Raw genomic sequence first — 25,120 nt, 5'->3', positions numbered from 1 at the left:
ACTTCAAACCAGTTAGGCTCATTGATTTAGTTTTTTGCATTGGTGTCTGTCCCAGACTCTTAGTGTGCCTCATACATGTTGCAGGGGTAGAGGGTGTGGGCACTACCACTGCAGTGCTGCTGCCAGGGGTACTGGGTGTACCAGAAAAAATGGCTTTCGCTTCTTCATTCCCCCCTGCACGATCAGCCTCTCGTCATCATCAGATGCAATATCAAGGGATACATTTGGATTTGTTTTTGTTTTGGCTTCCTCTATCTCACTTAGGTGCTTATACCACTGGATAGGGTGGTGTTGTTTGAGATGACCTCTCTGGCCTCCGGTACCATAGTTGGTACCAAGCTTACCCCGACTAACTGATACTTTACAAATCAAACAAACGACCATGTTTTCCGCCTTTTTGCTAACAGTAAAGAAGTCTCAAACTGGGGACTGGAGATGTCTGCTGGTGGTGGAGGTGCTACTTTGACTTTCAATGCCAGATGAAGTGGAGGATGGGCGTGGCTGAATTTGTTTCTGTTGTTCACTTACAGCACCACTACTTGAGGTAATGGAGGTCGAGCTGGATGGAGGTCCCTGCCGGCCCTTCTGACGAGAAAATATGGAAGCTGTAGGTCGTTTTGGTGTTGTAGTTAACTGCGTTGGTGGTGGTACCAGTGCCACGCCGCCCACATGATCATCCCGCTCAGTAGCCATTCGGGATAGGGTGAAAATGTTAGTCTGCTGCATGCCCGCTGGGGCTGGAGTGACGTCTGTGATGACTGGGTCGTCATCAGACTGTTCATCAGCAGCAGAAGACACCACTTCCTGTTCGTCATCATCACCCATAAGTCGAAGCCTTAGGGGAACCTTCCTTTTAGGCTTAGCTACCTTTGTCGGCTCATGGCGTGCCTCACTGTCAGACTGCATTGCTGGGTTCCAATCACGATCAAGGTCATCAGAATGAAGGGGCACTTGTAGTAGTAGTAGTAGTAGCAGCCCTCCTTGACCTTTTTCTTGCTGGGGATCTGGAAGACAATGGATCATCCTCAGGAGGAGTGGCTTCCTCGGATGATACCTCCACTTGAATATCAATTTCATGATGTGCCCCTACTTCTGGAGGAACAAGCGTTGTAGGCAGTTGTGCCACTCCATGAACCTCTAGTTGCACCTCTCCATGCACCTCTCCATGCCCATGTACTTGCGCCTCTCCTTGCCCATGTACTTGCGCCTCTCCTTGCCCATGTACTTGCACCTCTCCTTGCCCATGTACTTGCGCCACTCCTTGCCCATGTACTTGCGCCTCCCCTTGCCCATGTACTTGCACCTCTCCTTGTCCATGTACTTGCGCCTCTCCTTGTCCATGTACTTGCGCCTTTCCTTTCTCATGTACTTGCGCTTGTACTAGTTGCACTTGTGGTTGTCGTTGCGGCTGTGGTTGTTGAACACTCGTCAGCTGAGTTACACCCGGCGTTGATTGGATGGTACTTTCTTGTGATGAGCCAACATCACTGGTCGATGGTGATTGAACAACCAAAGTGGCTGTCTTTGCGGCACTCATGGGCTTGGGCCTAACTTGGCGTGGTGGCACTGAGCCCAATGAAGGGGAGGTGCTGCTTCAAGCTTGGTCCCCGGCAGACACCGCTGCTGCTGCAGGCATAGTTTTTTTTCCCCCAAAAAGGTGTCGGTGGGCACACCAGTCTCCTTGGTAGGTGGTGCCACTTGCTTCTTCTGCTCCTTCTTACTGGCAGTGGCACTGGCAACTTTCTTCGCTGAGGCGCTACGGCCACCTTTCTTTGGGCCCATCTTCTTCAGATGTCAGAACAGCAGGCCGCAGTTGCACGAGTTGCAGAGTTGTCTTGTCTGTGGCCACATATGACGTCGCGTGACGTTGTGCTGCACACACCGCTGCAGAACTTCTTCCTGGCAATGGTGGTTCTCTTGTGCACCTAAAAGCAATGGAAGACAGAGGAACATCAGTTATACACACCAAAAAATCGGAAAACACATATAAATCACCACAATCCCATGCCATCCATGCCCTCAATGATGTTTAAATTCAATAATGGTTGAAAGCAAGGCAAAATAGGTGCAGGCCTGAGCACACTGTCTGCCTTCAAAGTGGCCCCTTGAACCCCAGCACATGGCCCTGCCTGTACCAGCCCTCAAAATGGCCCCCACCCACATGGCCAGTCCCCAACAACACCCCAAAAAATCAAAAAACACATACAAATCACCACAATCCCATGCCATCCATGCCCTCAATGATGTTTAAATTCAAGACAACCCACAGAAAGACTAGGCCCATGCACCACTGAGTACCCCTGGGCATAATGGTTGAAAGCAAGACAAACTGGGTGCAGGCCTGAGCACACTGCCTGCCTTCAAAATGGCCCCTTGACCCCCAGCACATGGCCAGGCCCTGCCTGTACCAGCCCTCAAAATGGCCCCCACCCACATGGCCAGTCCCCAACAACACCCCAAAAAATTGAAAAACACATAAAAATCACCACAATCCCATGCCATTCATGCCCTCAATGATGTTTAAATTCAAGACACCCCACTGAAAGACTTGGTCCATGCACCACTCACTACCCCTGGGCCTACTGGCTAGTGAGGCTTTACAGGCGCCCCAAAATTAAAAAAACAACAACATATAACAGTGAGCTAAAATTCCAAAACATAAATGAGAATTAAGTTAAAAAAAATCAGAGAAACAGTTGTATCATGCACCCATGACTAACCCTGGGCCTACTGGATACTGTGGCTAGCTACCCACCACAATATATATTTTGTTAAAGTTGTGAAAAAAGTTTTAGAACTGGAGTTGCCTCAACTGCAATGCCCCAAACAAACAACACCAACTTACTTGTAAAATCTCAAGTCCAAAAGTGATCCAAACTCCAAAGTCCAAGAAGTCCTCAAATACAAAAATCCACCAGCAGCAAGAAAAAGTAATCCTTCCAGCTACGCAGCCAAATGAAAAGTGACCAGGTCATGTACAAAGCACTGGGAGGAGCCTGTTGGACAGGAACAGGAAGTTGGATACTCTGGGGCACTTCCTTCCTCCCACCCCACCCCAAAAAATGGACTCCTGCACCAAAAAGTGCAGCCAAATGTCAATCTGAGGAGTTATTCTGATCAAAATCATCATTTTCACAAGGTTTATGCTTCCTGCGGTGATTAATTGTGCAGAATTGCAATTTCGGGAACGCGAGCTGTTCAAACTTCCCGCCGGAAGTCAGCTGCGCGCCGTCGTGGGCATTTATGACGTACTCGCGTTGTCAAACTCTCACCGTGCGAGATGGCAAGCCGCGATGACGTAATTGCGTTCGAAAAACTCTCGCGCGATCACGCAGCAAGATCGAAAATGGCGCAGCACACGCAAAACCGGGAGAAAAACAACTCGGGACGCTCAGAGTCAACGCCGCGTGCGCGATATTGTATTTTTCAAGCGCGACCAAGCAAAATAATTCGTAGCTTGCAAATTTGCGGATTATTGGGTAAATTCGCGCGATTCGCGGATTGCAAAATCGTCAAAAATCCGCAAATTCGCCCGCAAATGGATTACGCCCACGCTTAATCAAGAGGTGGTACAGTCATATTTGTGGTAGAGACACATGGAGATCGGCAGACAGAGGTATTCTATTCATGGATAACTTTTCCAGCAGCAAATGCTGTGACACACGATTTCCACTACTGCAAAGCAGAGGAACCTCCAGAGGAATACGTCCCTTTCGAGGACGTTGAAATTCCACTAACTTACCAAGAGCATCAGCTCTGGTTTAATGGTGCCCTAAAACATCAAAATCACATCACGAGGCTCGGTCCACTAGGTAGACCAGGAGCCACATGGCCGGTTCTAGCCAGCTATACACCACATCCTGACATTGAAAAAATGTCAGACAGAGAACTTTTAGTTCAGCTAAAACAATTAATTAAAATACATAAGCAATTGGTCCAATATGTCATGCGGACTTTAACAGTCCTTCCAGCAATAAAAATTCTACAGCACACCCCTCACCAGGGGAACACAAATAAAATTAGACCACAGACTATACAATCAGTCACTGGCAAGTTACCCGCAAAACGGGAACAAATTCCGTTCTGGTTAGCTCAAAAAATTACTCAAATAGAGGCAGTATTTCCTGATAGTGCACCTCATGAGAAACACAGAATTCTGACAATTAGTCTTCCAATGGGGATCGCACCACATGTGGAGGACTGTGACACTTGGGGAACAGTCTTTGCTTCAATATACACAAAAACCCATGGTGTTCCGTCTATGGCGGTTATACAGACGTACTAAGACAGATTCAAAATGAATACGGTCCGGAGCCTGCTTTAAATCTTGGTATGAAATTACTGAAAGACTTTAAGCAAGTCTCAGCTATGTTATTAGCCAACATAAAAGGAGAAGCAGCATCTGTGGCGATCCGCCAAAAGTTAAAAGAAACAGAAGTAACAGAGCAACCTTTTGAACTTGCCAGAATAATTGAAAAATGCTATGAAGAATTAGGTAGAGATAGTTTGGGTGGGAAACCACTAAAACCACAACTAACTGAAATCCTGAAAAAAACTTTATTAAGAATAATCTCATTACTCCAAAAAAGAAGTGGGAGGGTAATAAGCAAACCACACCCAGAGAAAAACAGTTTCAGTCCAGAGGAAGGTCTCCCCAACGGAGAAATAGATCTCCAGGACGGGGAGACAGGTCTCCACAACGGGAGCCCTCTGAAAAAAGATACAACCTTAGAAATAGGGACAATTTAAGAAAACCTGACAGATATCAAGATAATGATACACGTCCCTCTCGATCTTTTCAGACTTCCTCACAGAAATTGGAAAGAAGAGGACGGTCAGAACATAAAGAAGAGCGCGTCAAGTCCAAAGACAAGGAACCTGCTCATCAAAGTAAAAAATTCCAATTTCCCAAAAAGAAGGTAGCTAGTATTAAAATAAAACATGCCGAGGATTCTGAGGACACAACTCAATAACAGAAAATGGGCCCAGACAATGCTAGACAGCGCAGCAGAAGTGACCATAGCTCGCAAGATCCTGATGAATCTTCTGGAGTCAGTGGACACGAATGAATACATTCAGGTGGAAACTGCAGACACCAGAGTTAGTGTACCCCATAAATTATATGAAATAACATTACTTATAGAAGGGGACAAAACTAGGAAAATAAGAGGTCTCTTTTGGGAGAATCTATCTAAAGGCTATGATATCCTTCTAGCAGAGAAAGACTGGCCACCAGAGTTTGTCAGGCAGTGCCCACATGGCGAAGAAATGATTATGTCTGCCGTCTCAAATCACATTCCAATTCATAAAAAATACACATATGCTAGAAAATGGGCAGTGGCCCAAGCCCCTGCATTATATAAAAATCATGTAGGATGGGATGAGGATTCTCCTCACCATAAAATTCAGTTAGAAAATCAACCTACTGCACAGAGGCAGTATCCTGATTAAGCAAACAGCTAAAAAACAAGTCAGGGAAATCTTAGATCAACTTGAATACCAGGGGGTGATTGAAACATGCACCTCACAAATGAACAACCCTTTGTTTCCTGTCTCCAAACCAGACGATTCATATCGTCTAGTTTTGGATTACAGACACCTAAACTCTTGTTGCAAAACATTTGCAGTACAAAACTTACACAGTGCAGCGCTAATGAATAAGATTGTGCGCAAAAAATATAAAATGACATTATATATCTCAAATGGTTTCTTCTGTCAAAACATTGCACCAAAAGCAGGTATTTGACCGTTTTCTCCAGTATGGGGACCCAGAGGCAATTCTGTCGTCTCCCAGAGGGATTCAAGAACAGCCCAGGATTATTTTCAGCCAGGGTAACAAAATTACTACAAATGTATGATGATGAAGCATTATCTTATGTCTGTGACATCTATCTTACAGACAATGACCTGGAGACTCACTTAAAAAGGGTGAACACCATTATACTTGGGTTCGCATCTGAAGGGTACAAATTCAACTTTAAAAAATCACGAATTGCCCACCTCACAGTCCTATTTCTAGGATATGAGTTATCAAGTGAAAGCAAAAGCCTAGAAGACAACTTCTTAGAGAAGTGTGCAGTACTCCAAGCTCCAAAAACGCTGAAAAACTTACAGTCAATTCTAGGTTTCCTGAATTTCGGAAGAACTTACATTCTAAACTACACAGAGAGGGTTAAACCCCTCTACGAATTAATAAAACCTGATTTCAAACCAATTAATTGGACACAGAAAACACAAACATTTTACGATCAATACAAACAGACATGTTAACTAAAACAAAACTGCAAACAAGCGCAAACGAACGCAACCTTGTAATCTGTGTCATCCCAGGAAGATGCGGATTTACGTACCTGACCTCTAATGAGGGAGAAACGGTACCAATAGCTTATAAATCACACTTGTACACACAAGCTGAAATGAAATTCAGTTCTACTGAAAAAATTCTGACTGCTGTCCAAACTGCTGTAGCAAAAGAAAGAGCCCTAGCCCAAGGGAAGCGCATATCTGTTTTAACAGCAGTATCAGTCCTTGAGGCAGTAACAAGACCGAGCATTCCAAATGCTATGGCATTATATCCGAAATGGATACAATGGGTCAATTCTCTTACTGTAACAGACGTGACACACGCATTTGATGCCAAAATTAAAAAACTAGAACATCTAGAATACAAACATGAATGTCCTCTGTCGATCGAAATTCTGCCTCTCAAACAGTACACCTGTGTAATCTACACAGACAGATCTGCACAACACTACGTTGTGGATAAACAAGTTTACAATGCAGCATGTGCAACTGTTAAAGGTCGCTGGCAAATAGGTAAATTTAGACCAATGGTCACTAAAACTGAATCACTCAGAAACTGTACAGCTCAGCGAGCTGAACTACAGGCTTTAAAGATGGCGCTTGGAAATACCGATCGCGAATTCCCCACACTAAAAGTGTGCGATTCATATTATTACGTCCAGTCTTACAATGAATACTTGCAGAACTGGGTTCAAAGCGGTTTCAAAGATACAAAAGGTGTCACAATAAAGCATAAAAAACTATGGGAACAAGTAGTTCTTTTACAGAAAGAACTACTAAAGCCTCACGTGATACATACGCAGAGTCTTCGTCGTGATGGCGTTCACGTTGCAGGGAATTCATTGGCTAACAAAGCCACAACGGCAGATGTTCAACCAGCTTCCGTAGCTACAAAAAAGCGTTCTAAAAAACAAATAGATGGAGAAACCATGCTGGCAGTAAAAGCCTCATTAAAAGGCGACTATGTGGCATTACCTCTAAACTATCCACTCAATAATACATACATAATTGATGCGAACTCTGTTCCTTTTGCTCAAATCCCTGGAGTGGGGGACAGAGTAATTCCAAACACGAACCGGAGGGCTTACTTGATTCAAGAAGCACACATGGGAAGGGTCTGAGGCACCAAGAGATCTTGAAATCCCTAATAGAATTACAATCAAAATACTGGTGGCCAGGGATGAGCGTGCATGTTTATAACTTGGCATTAAATTGTCAGGACTGCAACAGAGATCGCAGTTGTGAACCGGACCAGATACCAGCCCAGACACCTCTACTAGACAGCATTAGGCTATCTATACGCAAAAGTCCACACCAAAAGAAGTGATCCCATAAATATTAAGACGAGATTCATTTGGATGTGGCCCCAGCGCTCGGCTGATGCCAGAACTGTTTTAAAGATTTGCGAGTCTTTATCTGCACATACGCAATTGGCATGCTACATTCTGACCAAGGTCCTGCGTTTAGCTCTCGAGCTTACAAGGAGGCCATGGCCAGCCTGGGCATTGCATTGCGGTACTCTAGTCCATTCCATCCTAGGGGAAATGTGGTAGTGGAGAGAAAAAACTGGGACATAAAGCAATCTATAACAGCAAGGGTATTAGGTTCGGGTGATGGGTGGGTCAAAGATTGAATAAGTGTTCAACGTAGTCTTAATAATCTGCCAAGAAATTCTCTGGGTGGAATCACTCCATGTGAACTTTTGTTTGGTACTAGAATGATAATCGAAGACCTCGATAGTCAGACTTCAGTGGTGGAACAAAAGACCTTTGAAATCAAAGATCGTTTGGCTGTTTTACAGGACTTAAATGAGACAAGAAGAAGTCTAAGTAACACAAAGCTAAAGCCAACAGCCACTGAAGAAAAACCACCTGTCCCATCAAGACCTGTCTGGATTCCAAAGATTGGGGATCTGGTCAGAGAAAAGATCGCGGAGAAGAAGGAATTTGGGCCTTCTTACAGGAAAGCAGTACCTGTCTTGGCAATCAGCGGAACAAGATCAGTGGTACTACCGCCCCTTGCTGGTCAAAAGGAGAACAGAGTTGTATCAATCGACCTGGTAAAACCACAATCATGTGGCCAATAATAAGTAGTAGGCCCAGTGGACTCCCAAGATGTAGCAGAAGACCAAACCTTGCTACAATTCAAGAGGTTCAAACTGAAAGACTAATCACATTTGATAAACCTGCAGAAAATAAAGAAGGACTATGCAACAAAGCCATGGAACTTGTGCCTCTTGAAACCCAAATTGCTACAATTCATCATGAAACACCTGTCTACAATGATCTAGCCGCTGACTATACTAATATGATAAAAGATGACGCAACTACAAAGATTAATAAAAATCCTAACGCAATTCCAACAATTGACAGAACTGCATCTGGCTACTTCATCAATTTCGATGACTTTTTTTAAGATCCAAGTGAACATGAAGAAAAGCCAGCAAATAAAACTTTCAAAGAAAAAATAACTGAACTCTTTCATCAACTTGGAGAAACATATCTGATTTCACCATGGATTGATTTGGGGATTGTGTTAGGTGTACTTTTCCTCCTACTCTGGCTCATTTTGGTTTTAAGCTTGGGAAGATTTATTGATGGAAAATATAGTACAATGGACACAGCAAGTCAGAAAATCAACTTGGTTCTCAAGTCTCACGGATCTTCTCACATAGAAAAAGAAAACTATCATCAGTGAACATCACAGCCATTCCTATACCTGGTGGTGTAGCATGGGATGCTACTGATTACGACATCTATGGCCCGGTTGAACTCTTGAAATATCTACATCAGTTCAAGGTTTCTTTAAGTGACTTTATATCACCTAGCACTTTCTCTGATGATTGGGACTTTGAAAATATTAATAATATGATGTCAGATTTAGAAATGTCAGCAAAATTTACAGAACATGATTATTTAGAAAGTTCATCAGATTATGAAGAAATGTATTGCTATAATCATTATGGTCACCACTATTTGCATAAATCTGCTAATCCTAGAAATGTTTTTACTTATAATCAATGGGAACATTGTCCAACACCGCCAAAAGGCAGCTCGAAAACATTTTATGAGAAATTCCCATACTTCTCAGGGTTTAATACCACTGATCCAGAAACAATTTATTTTAAAGTTATGAATAAGACAGGAATGAAAAACATGTTGACATATACTAAACTGATTTATTCTGCAAAATTTTATGAAAAATTGTCTACATTTGTTTTTGAATTTTGGAAATACAACATTGAGACAAAAACTGGGGTACCAAAGACTGGCAGGTACAAGGTTTAGAATCATTAATCAGAGCCTGCATGATCCCAGAACAGATAATATTCCTGAATGACACCATTCAACAAACAACCTGTCTTGGCCTAGCCAAGATAAAGGACTTAAACAAACCGTCTATACCAAAGCCCATACCTGATAGTAATAGCACTACAGATATGGAAATAGACGTATCCCATATTTTACACCAAAACAGCACTAATCCTGACTTGAGAAAATGGTTGATCTGGCCCACAGACACTAATAACTGTCAAGATAGATTCCTGTACAAAACACAGGGGTTAAAACAGAACAGGCCAGACCCAAGATATTCCCAGAGACAACATCCAGGGATAATAACAACATACAGTGTAGGAAAACTATGCCTCGAATGGCTACAGAAATCCACACTACCTGAAATTAAGCAACACTTGACCTTACTTACTTAATAATTAACTAAGATTTCTTGTTGGGACCTCGTAAACAGCGTCAAAAGCGTTTCATATACGCTGGTATATATGCTGCTTACAACGAAGCTTGGAAAGTAAAGCAAATTGAAACTGCTGAAAAAATATGAGAAATTGATCGTATAAATTTGGAAAAATCACTGTCTGTAGTGGACAATGGGTTAATGACTCTGTCCTCCAGAATTTATTCACTGGACAGTATTGTATCATCTGCTATTGATATAATAGAACAGGATATGCTAATGTTACAACATGGCCAGTCCCAATGACGTTCTATTGTACAGTTAGGCTGGACGTTACAAAATCTCCGTTCAGGCTACGTGCCATGGCGTCTAATCAACACAACGTCATTGTTTTCTGTCTTTAACCTTACAGATAAACAAATCTCTTTGGCACAAAGAAGAGCAGACTATACGGTGCTAAGCATTGAAAAACTAGAAAGATTACCATTGACAATCTCCGAAAGACCTGTCATTGAATGGATAACACATGGCACCATTACAATTCCGATAACGACTTTTCAGTTTCAATATTGCCAAAAGCACATACCAGCGGGCCTGTATGAAAGGTTGGGTAAAGGGTACATCAAGTCAACCTGGAATTTACCTTACACACATAGATGTTGGAGTGGGGGGAAAAAAGAGGTATTTCCTAGTGGTAACAACTGTAAAAATTCACTGAGCGGTACACTTCTGTGTCAAGGAATTAACTTGCATGGAGCCTGCGAAGGTTAATCAAATAACCTTTCATGTCATCTACACGGCACCCCTGCTACACAAATAGAGCCTTTTTTTAGACAACTTTCAAACAGCAGTTACGTTATGTTAAGTGACCACAGCTGTTGTGGCATGGTGCCAGGAACGGCCTATCTCGTCAGTGTTACATCCAGGGTCACTTGCTTTATGCAAGTATTGTATCCAAACAGCAAACCAGACAAGGAGGCAACAATATGGCCTTCTCTGAATATCTCTTCTATTCGAATTGATACTTTAAGCAGAATGAAGTCTATTCTTTTACAAACAACTGTGCCTTTAACCTCGTCTAGAGAAACGTATGATCTGCAAGTCGCAAGGACAGCAGCAGAGATACATGCATTGTTATCAACAAATTGCCCCGTGCATTTCGTAGAAATGTTAAGTCAAATCTTAAACATGTCTGATACCAGTGGCATCTCACCTGTATTTATGACAATTTTTTCGGGACTGTTAGCACCCTTTGAAGCACTCCTGAGCATCTTCCCGAATTTCGTGCACTCTGTGTTCGGCGGCCTGCCTCTCATCTTGGGACTCGTAGCAGGAATCTTATTTTTGTTCCTTCTGCTCCGATATGGCAATTCCAGTCACAGACAAAACTCGGGCTACAATGGAAGAAACGCTCCCAGCAATGCGATACCGCTATAGGATTACTAAAGTCCTCGGCTCGGCTAAGAGATCTGAATACTACCTGGTTTCTTTCGTTCAGACCAATCTGGCAAGATTGCATCCTACCTGTTCTATGATGCCTGCTCTATGGAGAAGAATGCATGTTAGACGTCTGTCTCACACTCCCATCAGCAGTACCTATGGATATCGATACTTTGCTTGGTTCGGTAACGGCTCATGCAACATGTTGTCCCCAGCGGCTACGTATTGTGATGACGGCATTCGTTGAGACCTCACCATTACGATTAGGTGGCGGTGAGGTACGAGATGAAAGCGGCACACAGGTACAACCTTCTGTGACCATTGCTGATCTAGACACCAATGACGGCAATGCATCTCACTTATGCCTTATTTCTACTTTTTCGGACATGGTCCAACTTTCACCTACTGTTGTAGACAAATTCTTTGCCAGCCTATCTGAGTTAATGTTCTCTCCTAACAACAAGAATAACTTTTGAAAACACGAGCACACAGCGTTCCCTGAACTCTGAATTCGGCCTTCAGTTTTGATAAACAGAACTTCAAAAAAACTATTGGAACTATTTTTCCCTGAAAGCGAAAAGAAAATTTCCCCGTTCCCAAAATATTTTCTTTTTTTGGCACATGATACTCTGCTTAAAGTAGAACTATTCTTAAAGAACAAGATTTCTATTTTTGTAAACTCTAGAGACAATATTTTGACTTAGCCTCTAGCACATGTGCAGCCTTGTATAAATATGTGATGAAATGGTCTCGACCCTCTCTTCTGTATTAAGAGCCATTTCATAAATGTAAATTTCGTGATTCATTCAGCTGCCATTTCAATATATGCATTATCTGAATGATACCACTGCTTGAAAACGTACAGTATAATACTCATTTTTCATGTATATACCATTTCAAATGCATTTTATGTATTTTGGGGTGGGAGGGAAAAAAACATGCATAGATATGTTTAGAAATTGCTTAGTAATTAGTAATGATGGACATTATACGTGGAGTGCGTGTTGTAGACGAATCTAGGACTCTAATTAAATATTCCCGATTCATGCCCTTATGTGGTTATATCAAATCATATCCTTATATAGGCATAAGAATCATACCCATATTAAGACATAGCCAATGCAGTCCAAATACGGCAAGGCTACTCCCATAGACTCCTAGAAAGCACAACGTGCTCTTAAACAAACCAACCCTCCAGCAGCCCGGGAATTCCCCCAGCTTCTGTATTGATTTGTCCTAGAACTCCCGGAGTCCTGAAAGAACTGCGAGTTCTTAGTGACGTCTTATGTCCACCCTTATGTCAAACTCGGCACCTTCCAGGTATAAATATACCAGCATCTGCCCTAGCAAAACACACGGTGGTTTGGAGCAGATCGACTATCTACTTGCCCGACGCCCTGCTGTAGCAAGTGCTGAAGGAAGCCGACCCTCCTGCTGACGCGCTGAGAGAGACGCCATCTTTTCTCCTGCTGAGAAATCCAGCTCCAGTGTTTGCCTGTCACCCTTGCGGGTTGCTGGGATATCGAGTCATGAGAGAGAGAGATACAAGACCTCCTTCATTCTTTAACCAAGGTACGGAGCTGATTAGACCCTTAGAGAATTCTTGATTCAGATTCTTGGCAGAAAACTATCTTAACTCAAACTACATCTCACTTACTCTTTCCCATGTACTAGGCTTAGGTTAGGTACACTGGGGTAGGCGTATCTTAGAAGCACCAGTTGAGTACTGTAAGACATGATTTTATCATTGTATGTATTTTAACCATTTTAAACACGGTATGGAATTAGAAACCATTCTATGCTTTTACAGTACTATTTCATAGTACTCCTTTTACTGTACGCACTTTACTTTATGACAAGTATTGCAATTGTAGCAATTCACTTCTCTTGCATGAGAAAGAAGACTGTTCAATAAATAACCTCTTTTATTGAAAGCGCCCGTCTCTCTGTTTCTCTGCACTTCTGGTGAAACTAAGCATGCACGATTGATTGAGTAAAATAGCTATCTATTGTTTCCGCGACTCTGGAGGTATACTCCTTATTCTGGAGCAAAGTTGTCATGTTTATGCGGTTGTCAGAAACTAATCCCTTCTGTGAATTCGAGAAAGTTTCTAGTGACCTCTGAGCTAGCTGGCATTCATAATTAAGTCTAACATATTCAATAGAGACCTAGTCGACCTTAGTCCTACGTCTAAACTATTGTTTATGTTATTCCAATGCGCAGAGCCTATTGGGAATATAGGAACTACACTACAACATCACACGCGGCACGAGACAGGGGTGCCCGTGCTCTCCTTTATTTTTTGCCATCTATATAGATCTGTCAGGAATTTACAAATTGCATCTACCTATGTTCCAAAAGTGGGGAATGGTGGAAGGAAAATTGTAAAGCCTTGTCGGGTAAATATTTGGTATCCGTGTATCTCCAAATAGATTCCTTTCGTTATTATGTAAATAGGTTCAGATCATAGTGGGTTTAGTTCCTTCCTAAGATGGCCGCCACAATAGCCACTGAAGCCATTCTGAGTTTAGGACGTGAGGGCTAGTTGATGTACGCCTCGCGCAGCGTTCAAACTGCGCACTTCAACTGTTCGGGTTCCTGAAGAAACAGCTAGAGTCAGACGCTCCGTGTCAAGTATTCGTGACAGGAGTTCTTAGAGTTGTTTAGTTAAATTCTCGAGTCCGCTACCCTAGTACCTTGCCCAAATGTTACTTAAGAGTGGATTCCTGGAAGTTCGTGAAGTAACGTTCTTCCGTCTGCTGCAGTGACTGAGACTTCGTTCGTCTCCTTCTGCCTTCGTCGTGGGAGCCAGTTCCCTCTGCTGAGACTCTACTGAGGTCCTCCTCTCGGAAGATTCAACAGACTCCATCGACCTCTTGCGGAGCAAGCGAGAGGAACAGTAAGCCAGCGACCGCTTTCCTTTTCCCCCACTGTCGGCGAACTGTGTGCTGAACAGCTATTCCCTTCTTGCGCTAAACCTGTTCTTTCCTTCCCCCCTTTTCCTCCCTTGCTCCTTTTTGCGCGCTTCGTTTCATTCAGCATTGGAATCCTTGGAGCCGCATGTTCACTGCAAGACATTAACAGCTATAACAGAACCCCAGTTGGGGGCGTATACAGAGAGCTTACAGGTAAAGAAGGAGTGTGAGAGTGTTAGTTCCTGGGTCGTAGATTTTCAGTAAGGAGCATCCAGTAATGTTGGTCTTTGTCCTGCAGGCATGAAGCTCTCTGAATGTACCTACACATCTTATGAAGAGTAGCAATACCTTTGGGAACTACTGGTAGGATAAGATTTAATATTTACATAGAGTGAGAACCTTGGTAGGTGGAAGTTGTTGTTTATTCTTTTCCTCCCCCTTGATCTGTGCATTAGGCATCTGCAGTAACCGAAGTCCAGGTCAGGAGTGAACTACCCAATCGGTGAAGGTGCCAGAAGCTCTCAAGGTGTCTCTTCTCTGTCCACTTCCCCTTTCCCTGTCACTAGTGCGTTCGCCCATGTGGCGGAGTCACTGGTGGAAGGGTGATCGGGTATAGCATCACTGCCTCTGCGAAGATTGGAGCCTTCTGACAGATTGAAGTGCCCAAGTATTCACTTCGCCCAGGCAGTATGTCGGAGGGTTTAAATCTAAAGGAACTGGGAGATATGTTAGTGGGAATCCAGAGAGAGTTAGGAGCGGTAAGAGAGGAAAATAAAGGTTTAAAATTAGAATTGGAGGCTTCTAGACAAGAAAATAGAGTGTTAGCTCTGAAGATGGATGGATTAGTAATGGGAAATCCTGTTCAGGGTCCTTCTTCATCCCACACCAGTCCTGTAAGTGCAGATCCAAAATCAGTAGCTCAAGTAATACATTCAGTCTCCCCTTTAATTCCTCTAGCAGCTCCTGAGAGATTCTCGGGGGATCCGCAAAAGGCCCAGCTTTTTCTAACTCAATGCTCCCTTCATTTCATGTGCCGCCCAACCCTTTTTCCCGATGCACAATCCAGAGTAGCATTTATTTTGTCCTATCTCAGTGGGGATGCCGCTAATTGGGCTATGCCCTTGGTGAGTGAAGATGACCCAATCCTTTGTGATTTTGTTAAGTTCAAAACTGAGTTCCTCAGAATATTTGACAGGAGAAGGATTTCTCAGGCCACTGATAATGAGCTGCTTGAATTGCGTCAAGGCTCTAAAGATTTGCTATCATATCTGACGCAGTTTAACAAGTTAATTGTGGAAACCAACTGGCCAGAGGAGAAACGAGCTGCTTTATTTTATCGAGGACTGAAAGATGAGATTAAAGATACCTTAGCTCAAGTTCCAAATCGGCCCACTGAATTGTCTGCGTTGGTGGATTTAGTTTTGGAGTTGGATTTTCGTCATTCAGAGCGTAGAGGAGAAAGAAGAAAAGATTGGAGAGTAAATGTTCCTCGATTTGATCGGGCTCGGTTCGAGAAAGGCTCCGGAGGGAGTAATGAAGCCGAACCCATGCAAATTGGAGCCATCCGTGGGCCATTGAGCAAGGAGGAGAAGGAGGAACGGCGTTTGAAGAAATTGTGTCTTTATTGTGGGACCGCTGGCCACTTTGTAAAGGAATGTCCTAAGCGCCCCAAGACACCGTTTAAGGGAAACGAGAGGGGCCATCAGTAGGCGGAGTCGCTCTGGTGGTGCAGGAGAACAAGACGACTCCGGATTCTCATTTAATCCTAAACACTCTTCAGTCGTGTATTCCACACGTAATCCTTCACATGACCTTAAAATTTCGTGGACGACAGGTTTCTGGAGTGGCTATTATGTTGGACTCTGGGGCCACAGGAAATTTTTGTGATATCAGGTATGCTCGAAGCATGGGAATTCAAGCCATAAAGAAAGAAAGACCAGAGCCAGTGAGAGCGGTAGATGGAACAAATTTATCGTCCGGGCCGATTATCAGTCATACGGAAGAATTGGAGCTGATTCAATCGGATGGGCATCGAGAAGTGATGCAATTCAATTTAATAGACGCCCCTCAGTTCCAATTGATTTTGGGTCTACCTTGGCTGACTCTACACAATCCGACCATTGATTGGACGAATCAAACAGTCAGTATGCAGTCAAGCTTTTGTCTGGAACATTGTTATGGGCCCCAAAAACACTCTTTGGAGAATTCTCTTGCTTCTTTACTATCGTATGGAGGTCAGTCAGTCTGTGTAATTAATGCTGGAGAAATTCCCCCCGAATATCGGGATTTGAAGATGGTTTTTAGTGAACGGGAAGCAGAGGTTTTACCACCGCATCGTTCCTACGATTGTACGATTGACCTGATCCCAGGAGCAGTACTGCCTTGCAGTCGGATTTATGCGCTGACAGAAGCTGAAAATAACCATCTCAAGGAGTATCTGGATCGATATCTGGCCAATGGGTTCATCAGACCCTCGCAGTCCCCGGTATCCTCCCCGTTATTTTTCATTCCAAAGAAGCAAGAAGGCAGTCTGAGGACCTGCATTGATTATCGCGCCTTGAATTTAGTAACAATCAAGAATCGATACCCCTTGCCTTTAATTTCCGTTCTTTTGGATCAACTCAAAGAAGCACAGATTTTTACCAAGCTTGACTTACGAGGGGCGTACCACTTGGTGCGGATGAAAGAGGGGCACGAGTGGAAGACGCCCTTTCATACCAAGTTTGGCCTTTTCGAATATTGCGTGATGCCCTTTGGGCTGTGTAATGCACCTGCTGTATTCCAGCATTTCATAAATGACATTCTGAGTGATTTGATTGACAAGGTGGCGATAGTTTATCTGGACGATATTTTGATCTACTCCCAGAATACTCGAGACCATCCTAAGCACGTCAGAATGGTGTTGGAGCGTTTAAAAACACATCATTTATATGTAAAATTGGAAAAGTGTGTTTTTCATGCCACTACGGTGGAGTTTCTAGGATTCGTCCTTTCTCCACATGGAATCACCATGGATCAAGGAAAAGTGCAAGCTGTCAAGGATTGGCCAGAACCACGGAGTATCAAGGAGATACAGCGATTTTTGGGATTCGCTAACTTCTATCGGCGCTTCATCCAGAGTTTTTCACACTTGATTGCACCCATCACTCATTTATTAAAGAAAGGTGTGCAGTTCGAGTGGACCAGAGCAGCTGCTCAGGCTTTTAGCCATCTCAAAGAAAGATTTGTGTCTGCCCCCATTCTTTTGCATGCCAACCCAGAAGAACCCTTCTTTGTAGAAGCAGATGCATCAGATCAGGCCATCAGAGGAGTTCTCTCTCAACGACACTCCCAAACTGGTCAGTTGCATCCAGTAGCATATCGCTCTAGAAAATTAAATCCAGCAGAACTAAATTACACCATTGCAGAAAAGGAATTGCTAGCGGTTAAGGATGCCTTTGAGGACTGGAGGCATTATCTGCTGGGGGCTAAACATACTGTGACTGTGTTTACTGATCACAAGAATCTACAATTCTTGAAATCCGCAAAGACCCTAACACCTCGACAACTACGCTGGTCCTTGTACTTTGCAGACTTTGATTTTGTCCTCACCTTTCGCCCAGGAACAAAGAATGGAAAGGCGGATGCGCTTTCCCGCTTGGATACAGACGACTGTGAACATCCTGTGGAACCTCAACCGATCATTCCAGAGACTAAAATCATTTGTGCTCTTTCCCTGAGTAACTTTCAAGAAGAGGTGCGGAAAGGATTATCTACAGAAGAAATTCAGAAGTGGGTTCAATTGGGTGAGGGGAGAGAGTTAAACCAATGTTTACCCTACTACAAAGGAGCGTTGTATCTCCCGACAACTACTCTCCAACAAAGGGCCTTGCAAAGCTGTCATGATCATCCTTTGGCCGGTCATAAGGGAGTTTCTAAGACTTTGGATTTAGTTCAGCGCTATTTTTGGTGGCCTGGGTTGTCCTCTCATGTCAAGCAATATGTGCAGTCTTGTGAACTGTGTGCCAGGGGAAAACCTAGTCGGCAGGCTCCACAAGGTTTGCTGCAACCCCTTCCTACTCCGACCCATCCATGGCATACAGTCTCAATGGACTTGATTGTAGACTTGCCGGTCAGTAAGGGATTCGATACTATCCTGGTGATTGTGGATACTTTCACCAAGATGAGTCACTTTATTGCCATGTCCGGTACCCCTACTGCTCCTGAGCTAGCACAAGCTTTTAGTGAGAACATTGTAAGACTACACGGGGTTCCCAAGATAGTGGTTTCAGATCGAGGTTCCCAGTTCATCTCCCGATTTTGGCAAGCCTATCTAAAGGGATTGGGAATTGAGAGAAGGTTGTCTACCAGCTATCACCCTGAGTCGGATGGGCAGACGGAGAGAATTAACCAAGAACTGGAACAGTACCTCCGTTTGTTTCTCCTTGAAAAGGGTGGTGACTGGTCGGATCACTTGTGGATGGCTGAATTCGCTAATAATAATGCTAAAAGTGTCTCCACAGGTTACTCACCTTTTTATTTAAATTCTGGACGCCACCCTAATCCATTCTGCCCTCAGGAAGAATTAGAAGTCCCTGCAGTGCAGACCTTGTTGACAAAAATGTCCACCTTACATAAGTCTGCAGAAGAGAACTTGATAAAAGCTAAACAGGTCTACAAGAAAGGTGCAGATAGACATAGAAAACCCGCTCCGCAATATCAAGTAGGAGATCAGGTGTGGCTCTCTACAAAGAACCTTCAGTTAAAAGGGAATAGAAAATTCCAACCAAGATTTGTGGGTCCCTATCCAATTGAGCGTGTTATGGGTCCGGTGACAGTGAGGTTAAAATTACCAGTTAAATTGGGAATCCATCCTGTCTTCCACGTCTCCTTACTAAAAAAGTCTAAGTCCAACATGAGGTTGGGTAAACCACCTGAACCCCTCATTATTTCTGGTCACCCTGAGTACGAGGTTCATGACATTCTAGACTCCAAAAGCAAGAAAGGTAGGCTATTTTATCTGGTAGATTGGAAGGGGTACGGCCCAGAGGAAAGGTCTTGGGAACCTGCTTCCCAAATTCATGCTCCACGACTCATTAAGAGATTCCATGCACGGCAACCTCTCAAACCTGGACCGATAAATCGGTCTTTGAGAGGGGGTACTGTCAGGAATTTACAAATTGCATCTACCTATGTTCCAAAAGTGGGGAATGGTGGAAGGAAAATTGTAAAGCCTTGTCGGGTAAATATTTGGTATCCGTGTATCTCCAAATAGATTCCTTTCGTTATTATGTAAATAGGTTCAGATCATAGTGGGTTTAGTTCCTTCCTAAGATGGCCGCCACAATAGCCACTGAAGCCATTCTGAGTTTAGGACGTGAGGGCTAGTTGATGTACGCCTCGCGCAGCGTTCAAACTGCGCACTTCAACTGTTCGGGTTCCTGAAGAAACAGCTAGAGTCAGACGCTCCGTGTCAAGTATTCGTGACAGGAGTTCTTAGAGTTGTTTAGTTAAATTCTCGAGTCCGCTACCCTAGTACCTTGCCCAAATGTTACTTAAGAGTGGATTCCTGGAAGTTCGTGAAGTAACGTTCTTCCGTCTGCTGCAGTGACTGAGACTTCGTTCGTCTCCTTCTGCCTTCGTCGTGGGAGCCAGTTCCCTCTGCTGAGACTCTACTGAGGTCCTCCTCTCGGAAGATTCAACAGACTCCATCGACCTCTTGCGGAGCAAGCGAGAGGAACAGTAAGCCAGCGACCGCTTTCCTTTTCCCCCACTGTCGGCGAACTGTGTGCTGAACAGCTATTCCCTTCTTGCGCTAAACCTGTTCTTTCCTTCCCCCCTTTTCCTCCCTTGCTCCTTTTTGCGCGCTTCGTTTCATTCAGCATTGGAATCCTTGGAGCCGCATGTTCACTGCAAGACATTAACAGCTATAACAGAACCCCAGTTGGGGGCGTATACAGAGAGCTTACAGGTAAAGAAGGAGTGTGAGAGTGTTAGTTCCTGGGTCGTAGATTTTCAGTAAGGAGCATCCAGTAATGTTGGTCTTTGTCCTGCAGGCATGAAGCTCTCTGAATGTACCTACACATCTTATGAAGAGTAGCAATACCTTTGGGAACTACTGGTAGGATAAGATTTAATATTTACATAGAGTGAGAACCTTGGTAGGTGGAAGTTGTTGTTTATTCTTTTCCTCCCCCTTGATCTGTGCATTAGGCATCTGCAGTAACCGAAGTCCAGGTCAGGAGTGAACTACCCAATCGGTGAAGGTGCCAGAAGCTCTCAAGGTGTCTCTTCTCTGTCCACTTCCCCTTTCCCTGTCACTAGTGCGTTCGCCCATGTGGCGGAGTCACTGGTGGAAGGGTGATCGGGTATAGCATCACTGCCTCTGCGAAGATTGGAGCCTTCTGACAAGATCCCCCTAATTAGGAAGATCCAAGATGATGAAATCATCTAACCTATTCAAACCAGAGGGGCCGATGTCAAAATCCTGGATATGCAGATGACTTGGCCATTGTGACAAGTACTCCTCACCCGGGTTTATGTCAGATTAAGGTCTTAACTCAGCATTATGGCAAGATCTCAGGATATCATTTAAATGAGGGAAAAATGCAAATTATCTGTAATGATAACATAGGGTTTGTTGATCATCGGATTACTCCTAGTGCCAGATATTTAGGCATAGAAATGAGTTCAAAAGTAGAAGAGTTAGTTGAGATTAATTTAAAGCCACTTCTACATAATATCAATTTAGAAGCTCGTAGGATTAACAATCTACATCCACCATTAATGGGTAGGGGCAAACTCTTTAAAATGATATTTCTCCCCAAAATATTATATTGTTTTTGTGCAAACCCGGTTGGGATAGACAAAGTTTAGTTTAAGAAATTGGATCAAATAGTCACATGGTTTTTATGGGCTGGACAAAGACCTAGAAGGGCCCTTAGATTAATGACTCTGTCCGGAGATAGGGGGAGATGGTCGGACCCCAACTTTCAAGCATATTATTGGGCGATTACTCTTACACAGATACGGGACCTGTTAAATGTGGGAAATCCTGCAGAGGCAGATACATCAGAGATTTCTATTTACCAAATAATTTATGGGATAGAGGCAAAGGGTCTTCTATTGCGGCATATCGATTTTGCCTATTTCAAAAGGGTTCAATTTAAAGTTTTACTAAGTGCTTATCGGGTTTGGACAGCAATGAGGAAAATGTTTGGAGTTGGGCGGTTCTATTCTCCCTTTTTAACACCTTGAATGCTATGGGGATTTTTCTCCTGTGCTGGGATTCTACAGATGCCACTTTACATGACGAGCTGGGCTCGTCATCAGTGTAGCAGGAGGCTACTGCATGACGAGCCCAGCTCGTCATGAGCGTCGAAGGGGTTAATGAATCTCCTTTTCCCTGAAATATTTCGAGATTCATCATTCAAAAACTGGATGAATAAGGGGATACATTGTATTAGGGATCTAATATCTAATACAGCTATAATGTCTTTTGAGGACATAAAAGATAGATATGAGGTAGAGAATAAATATTTTTTCAAATATTTACAGGTCAGGGATTTTTTAATGAGGAGAGCTGGGATATGGTTGCAAGTCCCGTTATTGGAGAAGTTAAATGCGGGCTGCCCTACAATTTAATCCTTTCATAAAATGGTTAATAATAAAAGACCTGATGGTCTAATTAAACATTTTAACAGATGACAAACAATATTATTGCAAAGGTAAAGCAATTTCATTGCAAAGGTAAAGCGATTTCACAAGCCTTAGCAATTACTCGTCTGTACACACATTGTGGGAAAAGACATTTCTCACATATTATTTCAGTTTATAAAATAAAGATCCCACCAACTCTGAGCTATGCTAGTGAAACAATAGATGCACAAGAGTGGGCCAAATGCGAGAAAGTGGAAGGAAAGATCTGGCGCCAAATATGTAATTTAAATCACGCGGCACTGATTGCAGCGCTTAGACTTGAATTTGGTCTCCTTTCTACATATGTGCTATCAATGGCCGCATGCTTAAGATGGTGTAATGCACTGATAAATGGTTCTGACAATTTGTTAAGGGCAGCGTTGCACAGAGAAATATTTGTAAATATGAAGGAAAAAAGTGCTATTTTTAGGAATTATTTAAAAGCAATATCAATGTTTGGTTTAGACATGGATGGGGCAGCGGTTCCTTGTAAAACGGCCTTAAAGATGATAATTAAGAAAACAATATATGTGGTCTACCGAGAAATAGATATTAAAATGTGTTCAGCGAACAGAAGTTGTGATAGTATTGTGGGGAGTAGTATTGTTAAAAATCCCCAACCTTGTGTCTTATGGAACCTTAAACACGGAGTACGTAGGGTGATCTTGTTATTGAGATTGAATTTACTACCCCTAAGAATCGTAACAGGTTCCTGGTAGGGTATTTCTAAAAATGAAAGGTATTGTCAGTTATGTAATTTTTGTATACAAGATTTGAATCATGTTTTATTTGTGTGCCCCGCACTACACTCAATACAACGTAGACATTTAAGGATTTGCTTTTTAAAGTATAACATTACTACAGCAGAACAGGCCCGAAATTGCCTCTTGTCTCCTCCATCCGAACTGATGTGTTTTAAATTTTTTCGCTTTTTTAAAGAATTTTTAAATATTTATTAAGATAGTAAAGATTTTTCGAGATTTGAATGTTCATAGCACTTGCACTTTCCCCCGGTTCTTTGGCCATTTTTGTACAATTAGTTAAGTTTACAACTGCGTATGTTCACTTTACAAGAAAAAAATGTTTGCTGCTAGTTATTGGTTGGTAAAGATCATCCTAAAAAGGATGTCAGAGCACTTGCACTTTATCTTGGCCCTTCAGTCATTATGACCGATTGGTTATGTTTACAACTGTGTATGTGCACTTTACAAAAAAGTATTGGTTGGGAAAGATCTTCCTAAAAAAAATGCACAGAGCACTGGCACTTTTTTCGACTTTTTAGCCCTCATGACCAAGTTCCTATGTTTACAACTAAGCATGTGCACTTTTACAAATGTTTTTTGCTGCTAATTATTTATCTCCAGTTTACAACTTTTATATCTATTATTTTGGTCTATTCCCCAGTTCACGATTTGCATGTCCGTTTGGATCGCATAATAGGCACTCAGTCGTTGCTTCCACTCCTGGCACAGTCAGACTACCTTGGGCGGACACATTCTGATCACAATCCCCTGCGGTTCAAGATCAGCTGGGAGGCGGATAGGCCGCCTGCACACACGTGGAGGCTGCAGCCTGCTGCACTTGAAGACGCCGAGTTTAGATCCTCGTTGGGCACAGCCATCCTTGCCTATTTCGAGGCCAACACAGGAACGGCGAGCAGCACATTGGTGGAGTGGGAGGCACACAAGGCAGCAATCCGGGGACACTGCATGGGGGCCACGTGGAGCAAACGCAAAACATTGGAGGCTTCCCTGACAGGGCTAGAATTGGAACTTCTCCGTTATGAGCGGGAGGGCGAAGGGATGGGGGAGCGCGCGCGCACACTAAATGCCCTGCACGATAAGCATGCTACACTCATGGAACTACTGCAATGCCACAACTACACGGCACATACGGCCAGAAGGCATGCTTGGGCGGATTGAGCAGGCCGGCTGCTCGCCTGGCTATTACAAAGGTAAGGGCGCAGAATCCCCATAGGAGCGCTGCAGGCAGTGGGAGGGGTAATGGTATACAAGCAACGTGAGATCCATTGCGCCCTGACAGACCATTACAGACAACTGTACAGATCTCGCGGCACAGGCTCACGGCAAGCGTTTGGATGCGTTCCTAGATGCAGTCACCCTGCCTGAGGTGTCTGAGGAGCACAGCGGCTCACAATAGAGGAGGTGGGAGATGCAATCAGGGACACGGCGACTGGGAAAACATCTGGGCCGGATGGCCTGCCCTCCGAATACCGCAAGGCGAATCGAGACTTACTGGCGCCCCTCCTCCTACAGCTGTACAATGCCGCCATCGATGACGGCTCATTCCCCCATCCCTACGGGAGGCGTTCCTGGTCTCCCTGCCCAAACCAGGCAGGGACCCTATGGCCCTAGGCTCATACAGGCCACTAGCAATGCTCAACACGGACTATAAAATCTTTGCGAAAATTCTCACAGAGCGCCTTGCTGCGGTGGTCCCCCACCTAGTACATCGTGACCAGAACGGGTTTGTGCCGGCACGATCCAAGTCTCTGAACCTTAGGAGGTTTTTTAGGGTGGCAGCTGGAGCGGCAGCGGAGTGGCCTAGGGCGGGATGCCTGATAATAGAGCTGGAAAAGGCCTTTGATTGCCTGGAATGGGGGTACTTAGCCGCGGTGCTATCGCGATACGGCCTGGGCGAGGGGTTCCTGCAAATGGTACAGCTCCTCTACACAAATCCCGTGTTCAGGGTACAGCTAGGCCCATACATTTCTGAGTCGGTGGCGGTGGGCAGGGGCACTCGCCAGGGTTGTCCCTTGTCCCCGCTATAGTTTGCGTTGGCTGTGGAACCGCTGGCGACGGCCATGCGGCAGGCGCTGGGGGCCGGTATACCCCTGGGGGACGCGACTCATCAGGTCTCGCTTTATGTGGACGACCTGCTGGTGTTCCTCTGAGACGTGACATGCATCCAGGAGTGTTTGGCACAGTTGCTGGAACAATTTGCAGTTGTCTCGGGGCTCCGGGTGACTGCGAACAAGTCCGGCCTCTATGCCTTCAACGCGGCCGTCGAAGATCCGGGGTACTGTCTAGGTGGCACAAGGATTCAATGGAAGGCTGACACCTTCAAGTACCTG

The sequence above is a fragment of the Lissotriton helveticus genome, chromosome 4_1, assembly GCF_964261635.1.
Source record: "Lissotriton helveticus chromosome 4_1, aLisHel1.1, whole genome shotgun sequence".
Taxonomy (NCBI): Eukaryota; Metazoa; Chordata; class Amphibia; order Caudata; family Salamandridae; genus Lissotriton; species Lissotriton helveticus.
The sequence above is the reverse complement of the archived record's forward strand: the minus strand, read 5'-3'. Positions refer to the sequence as shown.